This window comes from Nomascus leucogenys, chromosome 22a, assembly GCF_006542625.1.
Source record: "Nomascus leucogenys isolate Asia chromosome 22a, Asia_NLE_v1, whole genome shotgun sequence".
Taxonomy (NCBI): domain Eukaryota; kingdom Metazoa; phylum Chordata; class Mammalia; order Primates; family Hylobatidae; genus Nomascus; species Nomascus leucogenys.
This window is the reverse complement of record NC_044402.1, coordinates 18,966,240-18,986,037: the sequence shown is the minus strand read 5'-3', so window position 1 is coordinate 18,986,037 and position 19,798 is coordinate 18,966,240.

Sequence of the window (19,798 nt, the reverse complement as noted above, 5' to 3'; positions counted from 1 at the left end):
GCCAATAACCATTTTTATAAAATCTCACAGCAACCTAGGAAAAGGTTTATTCAATCTGATGGAAAGCATATGACAAAAACTTACATAAAGTATTATACTTAAGGGTAAAATGCTAAATGCTTTTTTTCTATGATCAGGAACAAAAAACAATGTCTACCAGCACTTCTATTCAATTTTGGACTAGAAGTTCAACAGTGAAGTCAGGAAACAAAAAGAAATAAAAATATCTGGATTTGGAAGGAAGATGTTAAATTGTTTTTATTTTCAGAAAATAAAACTGTCTATTTAGAAAATCTGGTGGAACCCAACAAGATTAGCTACAAGGACTAATAAATGAGTTTAATAAGGTGGCATGATGTAGAAAAGCAAAACTAGGTGCAATGAGTCTATCCCAACAGAGTACTTGGCCAAACTGTTTACAACTGCCAGGGCAGTAGCTGATAGGAGTTTTTGATCTCCAGATTCACTTACTTCTGTTTTTTTCCAATAAGTCATATGTGAGGTCATATGCCCCTTTCAGCTTTTCCTCCACCTCATGGACTGCTGGAAATATTCCTGGCTTTGACATTATTAAAAAAAATCCTGCTGGTTGGAGATTGTATATATATATATACTTTTATATATATATAATATTTATATGTATATCCTCTATAATATATCTGTCTGTCATCTATAATCTATCTCTATCTATCTACCTATCATCTATCTATCTATCTATCTATCTATCTATCTATCTATCTATCTATCTATATTTTTCTACCTACCTACCTATCTATTGTATATACCCAGACTCAGGCCCACAACTGTCTATCTTTTTCTCTCTACCTGGATATGAGAAAGCTTTCTTAAATATGGCCCTGTTGGTCCACAGACTCCCTGTGTTTTGCCTTGCTCTACCTCAGAGTAGTGCTGAAGTTTGCTTTGCTTAAGTAGGCAATAAAACTTAGAACTACCTGTGAACACTGTATGACTTCATTTCTTTAAGCAATAAACCTTAGAACTACCTATGAACACTGGCTCCGGTTAGGTGTATTAGACAACTAAAACCTGGTGGCAAGAAGAGTGGGAAGATAAGGTCATTAATATACAGAAATCAATTGCATTTTCATATACTAGCAACTGAAAACTGGAAAATTAATTTAAAAAATTCCACATATGATAGAATAAAATTATTAAAACTTAAAAATAAATTAGATAAAATATTTGAAATACATGAATATTGAAAATTATAAAATGTTACTGAGAGAATTTAAGGGAGACCTAAATAAGTAGAGAGATTCAGCAGGATCTCATTAAAAATTCCCTAGGTATACGTGCGCCATGGTGGTTTCCTGCACCCATCAACCCATACTCTAGATTTTAAGCCCTGCATGCATTAGGTATTTGTCCTAATGCTATCCTACCCCTTGCCCCCAACCCCTGACAAGGCCTGGTGTGTGATGTTCCCCTCCCTGTGTCCATGCGTTCTCATTGCTCAACTCCTACTTATGAGTGAGAACATGCAATGTTTGTGTTAGTTTGCTGAGAATGGTGGTTTCCAGCTTCATCCATGTTCCTGCAAAGGACATGAACTCATCCTTTTTTATGGCTGCATAGTATTCCATGATATGCATGTGCCACATTTTCTTTACCCAGTCTATCATTGATGGACATTTGGGTTGATTCCAAGTCTTTGCTATTGTAAATGGTGTTGCAATAAACTTACATGTGCATGTGTCTTTATAGTAGAATGATGGATAATCCTTTGAGTATATACCCAGTAGTGGGATTGCTGGGTCAAATGGTATATCTGGTTCTAGATCCTTGAGGAATTGCAACACAGTCTTCCACAATGGTTGAACTAATTTACACTCCCACCAACAATGTAAAAGTGTTCCTATTTCTCCACATCCTCTCCAGCATCTGTTGTTTCTTGACTTTTTAATGGTTGCCATTCTAACTGGCATGAGATGGTATCTCATTGTGGTTTTGATTTGTATTTCTCTAATAACCAGTAATGATGAGCTTTTTTCATGTTTTTGTTGGCTGCATACATGTCTTCTTTTGAGAAGTATCTGTTCATATCCTTTGCCCACTTTTTGATGGGGTTGTTTGTTTTTTTCTTGTAAATTTGTTTAAGTTCCTTGTAGATTTTGGATATTATCCTTTTGTCAGATGGATAGATTGCAAAAATTTTCTCCCATTCTGTAGGTTGCCTGTTCAAACTGATGATAGTTTCTTTTGCTGTGCAGAAGCTCTTTAGTTTAATTAGATCCCATTTGTCAATTTTGGCTTTTGTTGCAATTGCTTTTAGTGTTTTAGTCCTGAAGTCTTTGCTCATGCCTATGTCCTGAATGGCATTGCCTAGGTTTTCTTCTAGGGTTTTTATGGTTTTAGGTTTTACATTTAAGTCTTTAATCTATCTTGAGTTAATTTTTGTATAAGGTGTAAGGAAGGGATCTCCAGTTTCAGTTTTCTGATATGGCTAGCCAGTTGTCACAGCACCATGTATTAAGTTGTTTTTGTCAAGTGTGTCAAAGATCAGATGGTTGTAGATGTGTGGTGTTATTTCTGAGGCGTCTGTTCAGTTCCATTGGTCTATATCTCTGTTTTTGTACCAGTACCATGCTGTTTTGGTTACTGTAGCCTTGTAGTATAGTTTGAAGTCAGGTAGCGTGATGCCTCCAGCCTTTTTTTTTTTTTTCCTTAGGATTGTCTTCGATATATGGGCTCTTTTTTGGTTCCATATGAAATTTACAGTAGTTTTTTGTAATTCTGTTGAAGAAAGTCAATGGTAGCTTGATGGGAATAGCAGTGAGTCTATAAATTCCTTTGGGCAGTATGGCCATTTTCATGATATTGATTCTTCCTATCCATGAGCTTGGAATGTTGTTTCCATTTGTTTGTGTCCTCTCTTATATCCTTGAGCTGTGATTTACAGTTCTTGAAGAGGTCCTTCACAAGTTATATTCCTACATATTTTATTCTCTTTGTAGCAATTGTGAATGGGAGTTCACTCATGATTCAGCTCTCTCTTTGTCTATTATGGCTGTATAGGAATGCTTGTGATTTTTGCACATTGATTTTGTATCCTTGGACTTTGCTGAAGTTGCTTATCAGCTTAAGGAGTTTTGGGGCTGAGACTATGGGGTTTTCTAAATATACAACCATGTCATGTGCAAACAGAGACAATTTGACTTCCTCTCTTTCTATTTGAATACCTTTTATTTATTTCAATTGCCTGATTTCCCTGGCCAGAACTTCCAATACTATGTTGAACAGGAGTGGTGAGAGAGGGCATCCTTGTCTTGTGCCAGTTTTCAAAGCGAATGCTTCCAGCTTTTGCCTATTCAGTATGATATTGGCTGTGGTTTTGTCATAAATAGCTTTTATTATTTTGAGATATGTTCCGTCAATACCTAGTTTATTGAGAGTTTTTAGCATGAAGGGGTGTTGAATTTTATTGAAGGCCTTTTCTGCATCTAGTGAGATAATCATGTGGTTTTTGTCATTGTTTCTGTTATGTGAAGGATTACATTTATTGATTTGTGTATATTGGACCAGCCTGGCATCCCAGGACAAAGCCAACTTGATCATAGTGGATAAGCTTTTTGATGTGCTGCTGGATTCAGTTTGCCAGTATTTTATTGAGGATTTTTGCATCAATGTTCATCAAGGATATTTACCTAAAGTTTTCTTTTTTTGTTGTGTCACTTTCAGGTTTTGAAATCAGGATGATGCTGGTCTCATAAAATGAGTTAGGGAGGAGTCCCTCTTTTGCTACTCTTTGGAATAGTTTCAGAAGGAATGCTAGCAGCTCCTCTTTGTACCTCTGGTAGAATTTGGCTGTGCATCCTTCTAGTCCTGGGCTTTTTTTGATTGGTAGGCTGTTAATTACTGCCTCAATTTCAGAACTTGTTATTGATCTATTCAGGGATTTGACTTCTTCCAGGTTTAGTATTGGGAGGGTATATGTGTCCAGGAATTTATTCATTTCTTCTTGATTTTCTAGTTTATTTGCATAGAGGTGTTTATAGTACTCTCTGGTGGTAGTTTGTATTTCTGTGGGGTCAGCTGTGATATTCCCTTTATTATTTTTATTGTGTCTATTTGATTCTTCTCTCTTTTCTTCTCTATTGGTCTCAGTAGTGATCTTTCTATTATGTTAATCTTTTCAATAAACCAGCTCCTAGATCCATTGATTTTTTGAAGGGTTTTCCGTGTCTCTATCTCCTTCAGTTCTGCTCTGGTCTTAGTTATTTCTTATCTTCTGCTAGCTTTTGAATTGGTTTGTTCTTGCTTCTCTAATTCTTCTAATTGTGATGTTAGGGCATCGATTTTCGATCTTTCCCACTTTCTGATGCGGGCATTTAGTGCCATAAGTTTCCCTCTAAACAGTGCTTTAGCTGTGTCCCATAGATTCTGGTACTTTGTGTCTTTGTTCTAATTAGCTTCAAGGAACGTATTTGTTTCTGCCTTAACTTCGTTATTTACTCAGTAGTCATTCAGGAGCAGGTTGCTCTGTTTCCATGTAGTTGTGCGGTTTGGGGTGAGTTTCTTTATCCTGAGTTCTAACTTGATTGCACTGTGGTCTGAGAGACTGTTTTGTATAATTTTTGTTATTTTGCATTTGCTGTGATGTGTTTTGCTTCCAATTATATGGCCCATTTTAGAATGAGTGATGTGGTACTGAGAAGAATCTGTATTCTGTTGAAATGGGGTGGAGAGTTCTGTAGATGTCTATTAGGTTCACTTGGTCCGGAGCTGAGTTCAAGTTCTGAATATCCTTGTTAATTTTCTGTCTTGTTGAGCTGTGTAATATTGTTGACAGTGGGGTGTTAAAGACTCCCGCTATTATTGTGTGGGAGTCTAAGCCTCTTTGTAGGTCTCTAATAATTTGCTCTATGAATCTGGATGCTCCTGTATTGCATGCCTATATATTTAGGATAGTTAGCTCTTCTAGTTGCATTGATCCCTTTACCATTATGTTATGCCCTTCTTTGTCTTTTTTGATCTTTGTTGGTTTAAAGTCTGTTTTATCAGAGGGTAGGATTGCAATCCTTGCTTTTTTTTTTTTTTTTTTTTTTTTTTTTTTTGCTTTCCATTTGCTTGGTAAATATTCCTCCATCCCTTTATTTTGAGCCTATCATGTCTTTGCACGTGAGATGGATCTCCTGAATACAGTACACCGATGGGTCCCAGGCTGCTTACACTTCGTTGGTGAGGTGATGCCCTACCCTGCTTCTGCTCATCCTCTGGGTGCTGCACCCACTGTCAAACCAGTCCCAATGACATTAGCTGGGTACCTCAGTTGGAAATGTAGAAATCACTCACCTTCTGCATTGGTCTCCCTGGGAGCTGCAGACCAGAGCTGTTCCTATTTGGCCATTTTACCTCGCTACCGAGTCTAAGATTTTCTAGGTATAGAATCATATCTCAGTGAAGACAGATAACTTGACTTCCTCTTTTCATATTTGGATGCCCTTTATTTCTTTCTCTTGCCTGATTCTTCCAGCTAGGACTTTCAGTAGTATATTGAATAAGAGTGTTGAGAGTGGACATCCTTGTCTTGTTTAGTTTTTAAGGAGAGTAGTTCAAGCTTTCGCTCATTCAGTATGATGTTGGCTGTGGGTTTGTCATAGATGGCTCTTATTACTTTTAGGTATGTTCCTTTGAAGTCTAGTCTGTTGAGGATTTTTATTATGAAGGGATTTTGGATTTTATTTAAAGCTTTTTCTGTGTCTATTGAGATGGTGGTTTGGTTTTTGCTTTTAATTCTGTTTATGTGGTGAATCACATTTATTGATTTGTATATGTTGAACCAACCCTGCATCCCAGAAATAAAGCTTACTTCCTCATGCTGTATTAACTTTTTCATGTGCCGCTGGATTTGGTTTGCTGGTACTTTGTTGAGGATTTTTGAATCTATGTTCATTAGAGATATTGGCCTGATGTTTACTTTTTTGTTGTTTCTCTGCTAGATTTTGGTAGCAGACTCATGCTAGCTTCACAGAATGAGTTAGAGAGGAGCCCCTCCTCCTCGATGTTTTGGAATAGTTTCAGTAGGATTAGGATTAGTTCTACTTTGTACATCTGGTAGAATTTGGCTGTGCATCTGTCTGGTCCAGGGCTTATTCTGGTTGGTAGGTTCTTTATTACTGATTAAATTTCAGAAGTTGATACTGGTCTATTCGGGGTTTCGATCTCTTCCTAATTCAGTTTTGGGAGATTGTATGCTTCCAGGAACTCATCTGTTTCCTCTATATTTTCTAATTTGTGTGCATAGGGTTGTTGATAGTCTCTGAGGATCTTTTGTATTTCTGTGGTATCAATTGTAGTATCAGCTTTGTAGCTTATGTTTGTGCTTATTTTGATTTTCTCTAGCTAGTGGTCTATCAATCACATTTATTCTTTTGAAGAACAAACTATTGGTTTCATTGATCTTTCATATGAATTTTTGTATCTCAACTTTATTAAGTTCTTCTATAATTTAATTATTTCATTTTTTTTCTGCTAGCTTTGGTGTTGGTTTGTTTTTCTGTTCTTTAGGTGCAAAGTTAGATTATTAATTTGAGATTTTTCTAACTTCTTGAAAAAGGCATGTAAGGCTATAAACTTTCCTCTTAACAATGCTTTGGCTGCATCCCAGAAATTTTGGTAAGTTGTATTCCTACTGTTTAATTTCAAAGAATTTTTTTATTTCTGCCTTAATTTCAGTGTTTACCCAGGAGTTATTCAGCAGTAAGTTGCTTAATTTCCATGTGTTTCTGTAGCTTTGAGAGATCTTAATATTGATTTACATGTTTATTGAACTGTGGTCTAAGAGTGGACTTGACATGATTTTTTTTTTAAATTTACTGAGACATACTTTATGACTGAGCATGTGGTCAATGGACACTTCTCAAAAGAAGACACACACGTGGCCAAAAAACATGAAACAATGCTTAAGATCACTAATCATCAGAGAAAGGCAAATTGAAACCAGCCATCTCACACCAGTCAGAATGACTGTTACTAAAAAGCAAAAGCCAACAGATGCTGGCAAGGTTGCAGGGAAAAAGGAACACTAATGCACTGTTTTTGGGAGTGTAAATTAGTTCAGTCACTGTAGAAATAAGTCTGGAGATTTCTCAAGGAGCTTAAAACAGAGCTGCTATTCAACCCAGCAGTCCCATTACTGAGTATGTTACCAAAGGAAAATAAATAATTCTACCAAAAAGACAAATGCACTAGTATGTTCATCACTGCACTATTCACAATAGCAAAGACATAGAATCAACCCAGGCACATGTCAATGGTAGATTGGATAAAGAAAATGTACATATACACCATGGAATACTACACAGACATAAAAAAAGAATGAAATCATGTCATTTACAGCAACATGGATGCAGTGGGAGGCCATAATCCTAAGCAAATTAACAAAGAAACAGAAAACCAAAGATCACATTTTATCACTTACAAGTGGAATCTAAACATCGGGCACACATGGACATAAATATGGGAACAGACTACTGGACTACTGGAGCGAGGAGGAAGGGAGGGAGTGGGATGTGTGTTGAAAAACTACCTGTCGGTACTATGCTCACTTCCTGGGTGACAGGATTCCTCATGCCCCAAACGTCAGCATCACACAATATGCCCACATAACAAACCTGCACAAGTACCTTCTGTTTCTTAAAGAACAAAACAAAAAAAACTTTGAAATTGTTTTAAAAAATTAAACACAGAATTTTAAATTAAATAATATTTCTAATTTATTAAATATTTTCTAAATAAATGACCATCACAGTTTTCATCCATACCGCATTTCCCAAATTAAATATATTTTCAAAATAATATTTAAATGCATGCAAGAAACTCCAAGGAAAGGACTTTCAGAAATTAGAGTTGTATAACTGACAAAATGATGAAAACTTAGAGGATAAATTTATAAATGGCAATTGCTGCTTAAAATAAGAGATGAAAAGTTTATTAGAGGAACTTTTTACACACACACACACACACACACAAACTTATCAGTTCCATGCATGTTCAGCAGAAAAGATCAAATATAAAGAATCATCACAATCTTATATTTGTAATGTCAACTCATGCTAGATTATTCTTTTTTTCTAGTAACCTATTTAACAAATTAGAACATTAAAACTGGTTTCTATTTTGTACCCATTTCTCATCCTTCTTCAGGCCAGGCATTGCTCAGGCAAGCATGGTGAACACATTGACCTCTGGGGGACTCTGGGTTTTGGTCAAATCCCCAGGGCATGCTGCAAAATGAGAAATGATGCCTCTTGACTTCAAGGTCATAGAGAAGAACAAAGTCCTCTAATAAAACAGTGGGAAATTATCTCCCTACTGTCACAAAGCAAAGTCTTAGATGTATTTTGAATTGTTTCTGAGTTTGGTGGAGAAAATGCTAGGCAGAGTAAAAGTAAGAGAAATGCAATAAAACATTTTTATAATGTGTAATTATGAATATTTTTCTTGTCCATAAACAGGCACCAGAATAGTGCATGTTGAACCATTAAATTTTGGACTGGGACAAAATATTCAGCAAAAAAAATTTTAATCTTTAATAGAGAAGACATTATAAACAAGGCCAAGAGTAGTTTTGTCATTTTTGTATCTAATATTTTGAAATAGAAGTTTGGGGCACTACGAAACAAATTTTTATTAATTGAGGGATTGTAGAAATTTTCCTAATAAAATATACCATCACGTTCTGTTGTAATCATCCCCAGCACACCACAAAATACCATCTAATATCCCTATTTTTAATGTCTGAATCTTCTACTAGGCTTAAAGTTTCTTGAAGAGCTATCATCAAATCTTCTTATTCCTAGTTCTTGGCAAAAGGCATATAGATCAAATAAAGCCTTTCTAAGTAAAATAAAATATAAATGAAGAAAGCTACATTTTGCTTCACTTCTCTTTGCAAGAATCAACCATGGTTGCGTCTGTTTTCAATGGCTGTCTATTAAGCTACTGATTTGGAGTTGCAGTTTTCAGACACTAGAAGCTCAGAGGAGGAGCCCTGCAAAGCACAGCACAGAACTCCAAGGAACAGAAACACCTTTGCAGGTGTCACCTCTGAGGGAATACAGCAAGTTACTATTTTTGTGTGTGCTGGAAGAAACTAAAGCCTGCAGCCAATTGCAGGGGCTACCCTGACAACCTCTTCTGGGGCCATATAGCTAGGAGCAGCAAGCAAGCTGGAAGAGGGAAGTTTTGTTTTTTCTTCATCTTCCTGCCTTCCACTTTCTCTAAAAACCCCTTTGGGCAGTGAAACCAAGAAGCCAGGTGGTAAAAATAAATTTATTTTGTAAAGTCATATTCCAAACATCACAAAGCAAAAAATAGAAGAGTAGATAAGAAGGCAAGAGACAATAACCTAATAGCCCATGAAGCTGTGTATTAGACTTCAAACTCAATTACAAACTCCTTGAAACCAAAGACCTTCTCTAGTGTCTATCAAAATGAGCAGAAAATTAAAGGTGCTTGAAACTCTGCTGAATTGAAATAATCTATTCATTTTTAAATTAATTCTACAAATGTTTATGGAGAACAAATATTTATTACAGACTCACTGCAGGATACTTCAGATAAAAATATGAATAAGATACCATCTCTCCTTTCAGATAATTTACAACCTAATGAGAAAAATAGATTGTAAAGAAAAGCAATAAATAGCTTTTAGTAGTCAGTGTGATATTTGTACCATGGGGACCAAGATATCGGGAAAGGGAGAAAAATGATTCAGATTGAAAAGGTGGATATTTGTTCCACTTGGTTAATAAGAAGCATCATTCCAGCTATTGCTCTAGGCTTTGGGGATAAAATGGTGACTGCAAGGGACAAAATCCCTACCCTTAACTGGGCTTACGGACTGGTGAAGAGTATAAAGGAAGAAGAACCTAGCCTCATCTGCTCTACTGTTGTATCATAAAGATATTGATCATAAGATGGGTTCAGCAGGCCAGTTCACCTACGTAGACAATCATTAATGTCTTCCTGTTCCATGTGTATTATCGCTAAATTTCTGTGTACACTCAAAAATGAGAGGAGCTCACTAGACACCATTCATGCTTTTGATCTAGCCTCAAACAGCATAAAGTGGCAATGACTCTGCAGTGACCCCAATGGGCAGCAAAATTAAATCACTCCAAAGAATAATACCTTGCTATTTAACTGGTCTGTCAATGGTGTCACCACCTCCAGATCTGGCAAGAAAACCAGATATCTGTGAAATAGGCAGATAGCACAGTACTTTTAAAACTACAGAAATTCTACGGCTCGTATGTGATTGGGGGGAAGTGGGCTTCAACTTAGGATTCAGATAGATCCCTTTCTGCATTGTGAATCACTCATTTACTCACCAGTATATTACAGCCTAATTATTTAAATTGTCTGTGCCTCTGTATCTCATCAGAAACATGAGAATAATATAGCACCTTTATATAATTAATATATTATTAATAATAATGTTACATAATTATTTGGGGGAATAAATAAATATCTTTACAGTCGTTAATACCCTATCTGGGCTTCATAAATTCAGACATGATAAGCCCATACCATTACACCCTTTACATTCTTCAGATTGGTTTAATGGTGAATTCCACTATCAGGTCAACTCTAAAAGTTGTGTAGACTAGATACCAATCTCACGGTATAGCTGAGGAAAACAAATAACAAATTATTATTTTTTTTCCTTTTTTCGATGAGGGATAAAATCTTATTATTATAAATCCATGGCAGAGCCTAGTCTACAAACCCGGCCTCCTGATTCCTAGTAGTATTAATTATAGATGGAAAGGAAAAAGCACATGCATTTTAGAATAAATGTGCAAACACAGAAACAAATAAATAAATGAGCCAGTAAGTGAAGAAATACAATAATAAGCTGGTGTGTTTTTATTACAGCAATCCTTGATCATTTTGATTAATATTATGTGAAAGTACAAGACCTTAATAATGAGGCTAATTCCAATGAAAGGTGGTATACAATTGTTATTGACCACTTCACACCAACATGCAAACTGAATGTATTCAGAGTGTAGAACAGACTGTATGACTTTTTTTTTTTTTTTGAGACGGAGTCTCGCTCTATCACCAGGCTGGAGTGCAGTGGCACGATCTCGGCTCACTGCAACCCCTGCCTCCCGGGTTCAAGCGATTCTCCTACCTCAGTCTCCCGAGTAGCTGGGACTACAGGCCTGCACCACCATACCCGGCCAATTTTTGTACTTTTAGTAGAGACAGGGTTTCACCATGTTGGCCAGGATGGTCTCGATCTCCTGACCTCGTGATCTGCCCACCTTAGCCTCCAAAAGTGCTGTATGACTTTTTAGAGTTATCTCTAGAGAATAACACATATCTGCACTCTCTCATCCAAAGTGAGAATCTTGCAATACTAAAGCAACCATTTTGCACATATTCTCCAAGAAACAAAACAGTGACCAAATCAAAAATAGGCCTGCTGTCAGGGAAAGCTGGTCCTCCAGCTCAAGTTTCCTACAATTATGAATAAAGAGGCTTGTGCCTTCAGGGGTTACTTTGTTTAACTTTAAAAATAATGAATAAAAATGCAATAAACTCTAATAGAAAGCATGTTGTTCTTTTGTTTGCAGAAGTAATTACAATATTATTCCTAACTCTATATGCCTCACTCCATGAAAAGGGAAATATGAATAAGGGAAAGAAGAAAGAAAATGACTACAGTTTTGTTTTAACTTTTCAGAGCAGCTAACAGTAACAAAGACATTTCCATTTGAAAAGAAAAATACGTATTTCTCCCCATGGCTAAGGAAAACCACCTTATTAAACTTCATAGCCATGGAATACAATTGGAAAAGTATTACTCATTGGGAGCTTTTAACTTGCAACTAGTGGGTACTGAAATCTCCAGAGAATGAGTAGGTCCTATGATATCTTAAAAAGACATGGAAAAGAGAAAAGCACAGTGAAAATCCAGTGGAGGTGGTGGCCTCAGATTACAACAATTATAGGAACAAATGAGAAACATTTACTTACATAGAAAGTTGCTGGGCTTTGAAAAGGAATCAAACCCGTTCTTCTGTGAGGCAAGTCTTAATTTTTGGGAGGACCACTGACCAATGCTATCTGCTAAAGATGATGAGAAATAGTGTTATGTAGGTATACTCTGAGACGTCACCATAATGCACCCTCCTAGTCTCTTTGACAGTGGCAGAAGCAACCTAGCTAAAAGAAGTACAAAAGGATGTTACAGCACACCATACTAGTGAGAAAATAGTATTTGTTTACGATTTTAACACACGTATTCTCTTTTCTTTGAAGATTATATCTAAGAAATTGTCTTGGTTTATGTGTTCTGCTATTTATCCAAATACAGTGGGGTAAGGACTTCTCTGAGCTAAGTGTCTGATCACAGTTCCCACTGAAAACTATGACACCTTTGGCCCTGTCAGGGTTCACTTTTTGATTTGGTCACTGTTTTGTTTCTCTGAGAATATGTGCAAATGGTTGCTTTCATATTGCAAAATGATTGCTTTAGTATTGAAAGATGCTCACTGTGTGTGTGTGAGTGTGGCTATGTGTTATTCTCTAGAGATAACCCTAACCCTCTGGACTTTGCAGTTATGGCTAAGAATCTTCAGATGGGGAGCTTCTTCTGGATTAACTGGAGAGATCCAATGGAATCACAAGCATCCTGATGAGAGAGAGGAAGTTAAATCAGAAATACAAATAGAAGATGTGATGATGGAAGCAAAAGGATGGAGTGATGAGAGGAAGAATCCAGAAGCCAAGGAACGAAGACAACCACTAGTAGCTGGAAAAGAGAAAGAAATGGATTCTCCCCTCAGAGCCTCCTGCAAGAACCAACCCTGCTGACACCTTGACTTTTGTCCCACGAAACCGATTTTAGACTTCTGACCTCTAGAAAATTAAGACAATAATTTTTTAAGCCACTAAATTTGTAGTAATTTGCTCCAGCACTGACAGGAAACAAAGACACTTCTTTTTCTTCATAGCCATTCCTAAAGCAGCCTCCAATAACAGCAAAGGAGGCATATTTAAAAGCGCGTGTTCTACATGCTTGAAAATATCAATTATTTTAATGTAAACTGGGACTATATTAGGCAATGCAGATGATCTGGACAGGGAAATATCTCGATCTTCTTCCATATCATTGATTTTTACATGTTGCTTCAACATGTATTCAGTGAGATGAAACTAATTTCTCTGGTGACATGTCTCATAGCTTTTCTTCACCAATGACCCCTCATGCACAGTATGCAGCAATATATGTGTGTCTATGAGCAATATCAATTTGTTGAATGACTGAATGTGATCTTTTGAAATAGAAAGCTTATTTATTTTTAAGGCTCTTAAATCTAGATAATGAAATTGCTACTCACTCCAGTAGACAGCATTGTAATGTGTCTCATTTGCTTTCAGAATTTTAACTGGCTCTGACTGCCAACTGTAGGAAGCCACCAGCTGATTGACCTCAGGGTTAAGGGTATGCATCTTTTCCATACAATTGATGTGGGAATGCCAAATTGTTTTTTAGTACAAATATATTTACCATGGAACTTAAAAAAATTGATTTAAAAGATGATATGTAATCGGTTAAAGCAGAACCAATTTATGTTTTATCAGTTATAAGGAATTATATGTGAAAACCTAAGTTAGCTGTACTTATATTTTTGATTTATGTCAGTGATATATTAGTGCCCCTTACGGACTAGTAGCAGTGAGATATCCGGCAACCTGCCCCCAGTCTCTCTGATCCCAAAATACTGCTAAACGAAATAAAGTTTGATTTTCCCATTTGAACCAGAAAAGGAAGGCTTCATCAGGAAACACTTAGTGTTAATTATTTCACATAATCAAGAAGTAAAATGACTTTCTTTTTAATTTTTTAAAATTCTTTAATTTAAAATGTCCACTTTTATACCAGCCTTCTCCTGTTCTCCAAATTATTTAAATCAATGAGGCTTTGTAAAATTCTTAGTACATGGAAGTAAGAAAAATCTTTGCCTGAAGAGCTAAAAGACAAGGGTTCTTTGGTCATATGAGGCAAGATGCAGAGGAAAATTTCAGTGAGTGTCAATGCATATAAGTTCTAGTCTAAACTTTGCCATTAAATTTCATGAACTTTAGGTAAAGCCTTTATAACCAAGAAAATTATCCTTGAAGTCAAATGGACGTGAATTCAGTTCCAGGCTAACCTACTAAGTAAAAATGATTTAATGTCTCTAAGCCTCAGATTTTAATTTGTAAGCTGAATGAAATCAAAGATAATCATGAAAAGTGTTTATTCATACATCAAAACATTGAGCACTTACTCTGTTGTAAACACTGAGTTGGACTCTCCAATTAGAGGGATGGCTATTCGTTGGTCTCTCGGGCTTATTGTAAGAATTAATGAAACAATGCTTCTAAAGTCCTTGCACAGTACTCAGCACCTAGTAGCTACTTAATAAATAATAACTATTATGAGTAGTTGACCTGGCAGTCGTAAAATTAGGGCCATTTCTAAGAATTCCCCCATTCCATTTTCAGTGTCTTTCTCAATGATATATTAAAATGTCATTCATTTTGCCTGATGAGTGACAAGACAGTGATAATTATGAAAGCATTATAGAAATTTTTGAAATGTTATGTAAAGATTAGGCATTAATCTTCACAAATGTTATAATTTGCTGGGCCCCAAGGAGAAGGAAAACTCAAACACACTCTCAATGCCCACATCTAACATCCAGTTAGACAGCCAGTAAACAAGGCTGATTTTCAATTTATACAGAGACTTGTACTTTACAGCATACACGCTCTAACATGTTGTAAAAGAGGAAAGCTCACTCTCCCTTTAGAATCTGCCTCTTGCTGCATGAAAAAAGATTCTCTTAGCTTTCTAAAGGGACTTCTGCTTTGGATTGGTGTTAAAAAGGACCCTTGTACCTGGCTTTGTGCTGGGTACTATTCAGAGAAACTATACAGATTCTTTAACTTCTGTCATGTTTCAGACTTAAATGGAAATGATTCCAGCAAACCAATGTGACTGAATATAGATAAACTGTTCCTTCCTGTGAACAAATGACTTGAATAACGAATATAATCCACTGGGGGAAGCCCTTGGTATTATAAAATTTGGTTGGATTTTAATTCCCCGTCTCTCAGGAATCCCCATCAGGGAAAGAATCCGATGTCATAATCCTTTTTTGCCCCAGGACATAGGCAATGCTAGTGCGATTGTTGCATGGAGTTTTAGCTAAGGAAAGAAGGTGTTCTAGAGAGTCAGAATAAATAGAGATTCTATATTCATAGCAACACATTTTCCGATGTTGGTTTCTTTCCTTCCTTTTAAAGTTCAATCACAATGTATATTGTTTTAGCCATTTCTCTTGTCACTGATCTCTGCTACATTATGAACTCAAATCTATAGAAAATTTATTTCTTCCCTGTTTAATAAATCCTCCTGCCCTATTCTAAACTATTAAATTTAAAATCTATTATTTTAGTGGGAGATAAGGTCAAGAATGCTTTTAGGAAATTATTAAGGTCATTTGAGTATCACTTGATGTATTTTTATCCAGTTTCTAAATCTGTGTTTTGATTTCACTCTCCCTTGAGGGGAAGGTTAATTTTATATAATAGCAAAAAATAAGAAAATTAAGAAGAAGTATACTAAGAGAGTGGGCCTCGTTTTTTCCCTAAGCCTAACCGTATTACCTTCTGCCTTATCTGACACTAATTTCCCTCTATCTAATCTTCTGTACTCTGTGTATTTTCCTCCTTTCCCAAGTATTTTTGGCTTGCAACCATAATGGTGACACCCTAAGCTGTTCTACAAAACAGACTATATTTAAAGCTTGTAAATATTTTGCCATCAATATTACTTTCTTTATAAAAGCATCCAGGGAAAGGAGAAGTGAAAAAATCCAGTGCCCCTTACCATTTGTCTACTATAAAGTGACATTATAAAATAAACCTCACTCAAAATTTCTTGAGAAGAACTTGAAACTTTGATGATGATTTTTAAAATTTATTTAAGAAATTTTAAATCTCAATCATCTGAAAAGACCCAGTCTAAAAGCCATCTTCACTCGGTTCTTTAAGGTACTCTTCTGCTGATTTTCAGAAAGATGAAGGGGACAGTCAGAAGAAGTACTGGGCAAGATAAAGAGTTTTGAAGGAGGAATACAATCATTCCCATGGAGTAAATGAGATTGTAATCATGTCATTGAACTGTAATAGAACATCCTTCCAAATAAAAGTTAGCATATCACGAATGTGCACTAAAGCATGCTAAGTAAATCATGCTAAGAAGAGGAAGAGTGTCTATACAGTAAGATGTACCCAGTCATCATAATTAATGCCTGTGTCCTGTACTGGTGAAGGCAAGTTGTTTTCATGTTACAACAATTAGGGATAAGATCATTTCTGCAACCGAATTGTTACAAGCAGTTATGTATCTCATAGAGATGTTGCACTTTGAAAAAGAGTTAAAACAGAATTTAAACAGCACACTACAGGGACTGCTAAGATACTTTAAAGAAAATAACAATAATAGTTACTGTTGTATCTTAAGTAGAGTGAATTTGCAAGATCATTTAATAAAAACAAAAATGTATGATTCGGATTATAGTGGTTTTATTTTACTTCTTGTTGCTTAATTTCCCAACTAGAATCAGAGATATGAAAGTCAAACATAATATATTTAGCAAAAGACTAACCAAAACAAATGGATGCATAATTGGTAAATAAATTTCAAAGAAAACACAAACTAAGGAAGTGATTTTGCCTTGTTTGGATCCTGAAGTTTTTAACTGTCAACTGAAAGATGGATAGTTTAAAATGGAAATCATAGAAAGAGATCAGAAATAGGAACTGTTTGTTGTCACCTATAATCTGCCACAAATTGTTTGATCTGTCTAGCTTTAGATAGAAATTTCAATCACTTAGTTGTATTCCTTCAGTTACTGGAGAGGAAACCAGAAGAATTGAGATAAGAATGATTCAAGGATGCATTTAGAAGAAATGCTGAAAGTGTAACAAGTGCGGTTTGGAGACAGGAATTAATTTGGGTTTATTTTGATTATAATTAAAAAATCATCAGAAGACTTTAAACAAATATTGAAGATGATCTGATCTGTGTTTTAGAACTTTTACTTTCCCAGGTGTAATACACAGTGCAGAACACAGGATCGTTAGGGTCTTCTGGAAAACGAGAGATCATGAGCGGTTTGGGCTAAGGTGGTAGCACTGAAGATGGTAAGAAGTGTTTGAACTCAGGTTACACTTTGGAGGTGACAACTGGGCTTAAAAAGAGATTGCAAGTTGGTATTTGGTAAAAAATTAGGAATCAAGTATGACTCCATATCACTGTATGTGGTGCCATTTGCTGGAGTTAAAAGCTCTAGGGTATAAGTGGGGGTGGAAGCAAGTGTCTTTGCCACATTAACAATTAGATTCTTGGTAGAAATCCAACTAGCAGTAGTGAGTACACTGTTAAAATTGAGTTTAGCAATGGGAGCAGGATGTACAAGCTGCAGTTGGATATTTGAGGATCAGTAAAATGTAGGTGGTATTAAAGCCCTGAAATAGTTTGAAATGATCTGAGAGGAAGTATAAGATAGAGAAGAATTTAGAGGAGCCTAGCGCTGGACCGCTTACAACCCAGCAAGATAGTATATAAAGTTTACAAAGTATAAAGACATAGAAAAGTATCATGGAGATGAAAGTGGGCCAAGAGAAAAGGGAGGTTAGTGTTTTGTTATACTTTGTTTTCCTGTGGTTGGTATGAAGGCCTGTGTTTATATAAGAGGGGAAATTATCTGATAGAGAAGGAGAAGCTGATGGTGCAGGCAGGGCAAAATAAATTAAGTAATAAAGTCCTTCAGAAGTAGTGCGATAAAACACAAAGGCAAAAAGAGGAATTGGTTTATTTGTTTGGTAAGAAGGAGAAGGAGAAGAAAGAGAAAGGAGGAAAAGGAGAAGAATGAAAAGGAGAAGCAATTACATATCTTCTTTCTGATTCAGTGTCAACTCATAAATAATTCTTTCTTGATTGAATCTACTTTTAAGTATGTGGATAAGTGATGTTCAGAGAATGAGAAAAAGAAGAGACCTAAAGTCTCTAGAAAAAGAAGAAGTTTTAGATATTGGAAGAAGCCAGAGAAAGCATGAGTTTGTTGTTTCTGTTAAGTATGAAAATGAATTCACAGAGAAGGTAATAGAATATTCTGTGAGTAGCAATAGCTCTGTTGAGTCATGATCCTAAATTTAAAGTGGAATGACACAGTATGGTTGTATGCTTTTTCTCTAGTAACACTCAGCTATCTGGATGCAGATGAAAAGTTAAGGAGAGAGTTGATTTTAGCTAGGACAGGATATTTGCCAGAAGAGAACAGAAAGAGAGAAGCAGAGGAGAGAAGAGGCGGGAAGAGAAGGTCAGAACAGGGTGGGAGAGGGCAGGGGGTGGGGAGCAGGGGAGGGGAGGGGAGAGGAGGGGAGTAGAGGCAGTTGAAGTTATGGGCAAGGGAGTGGCTGTAATGTGGAAGCATGGAGCCTAGCCTGGAAAAATTAGAAAGTGAGGCCCTGGTAGGTTAATGGATAGACGAAGAGCATTTAAACCCGTGAATTGAATGTGGTAAGATAGTTAGACAACAGAATATTTGAAATTGTGGTTTCTAAGGTGATTAATTTGTTGATGGTTCTGATATTTAAAACATAAATGTGTGAGTTTGTTCTAAGGTAGAAAGAAGAGAAAAGAAGATATAATGTGCTGAGAAGACAGGGATATTTTCATAAATGTTTTAATCACCAAGAATAATGACAGGACGTGTAGTGGAGTAAATGAGGGTAAGCCAGGTCTTCAATGGACAGATTCCCATATACAAAAGGCATTTTGAGAGGTACAGTCTGATGATGTGTGTGCGTGATGGCTAATATCGAGTGTCAACTTGATTGGATTGAAGGATACAAAGTATTGCTATTGGCTGTGTCTGTGAGAGTGTTGGCAGAGGAGGTTAATATTCGAGTCAGTGGACTAGGAGACACAGACCCACTCTCAATCTGGGAGGCCACAATCTAATCAGCTGCCAGTGTAGCCGTAATAAAAAGCAGGCAGAAGGACATGGAAGGAATAGACTGGCTGAGGCTTCTGGCCTCCATCTTTCTCCCATGCTGGATGCTTCCTGTCATTGAACATCAGACTCCAAGCTCTTCAGCTTTGGGACTCTTGGACCTTTGACCACAGACTGAAGGCTGCACTGCCAGCTTCCCTACTTTTGAGGTTTTGGGACTGGGACTGGCTTCCTTGCTCCTCAGCTTGCAGACGGCCTATTGTGGGACATTATCTTGTGATCATGTGAGCCAATACTCCTTAATAAACTCCCCTTTGTATATACATCTATCCTGTTAGTTCTGTCCCTCTAGAGAACCCTGACTAATACAGTGTGACAATGAATGTGCCAATTCTGAAGAAGAAAAGTAAAGAATAAGGAACTCAACTTTCACACCACCAGACCCTGAGATTCTAGGAGTGAGGTAGAGCCACTTTTTGTAACACAAGAGAAGGACAGGGTCACTTCCTCAGAGTCATCACGTATTTTTATCAAATAACATTATATGGCTAATGATTTCTCTCCTTCATCAGACTTCTTTCTGAATCACTTAGGTCATGTCTTCAAAAAATATTGATATAGACGTGTATATTCAAAATAAGTGTACTTGGTGTTCAAAATTCCACGTGAAGCTAATCTAAATTAGTTTTAACATAAAATTTATTGAAATGAATGCAGACTGGCATAGCAGAAAGTTGCAAACTTTA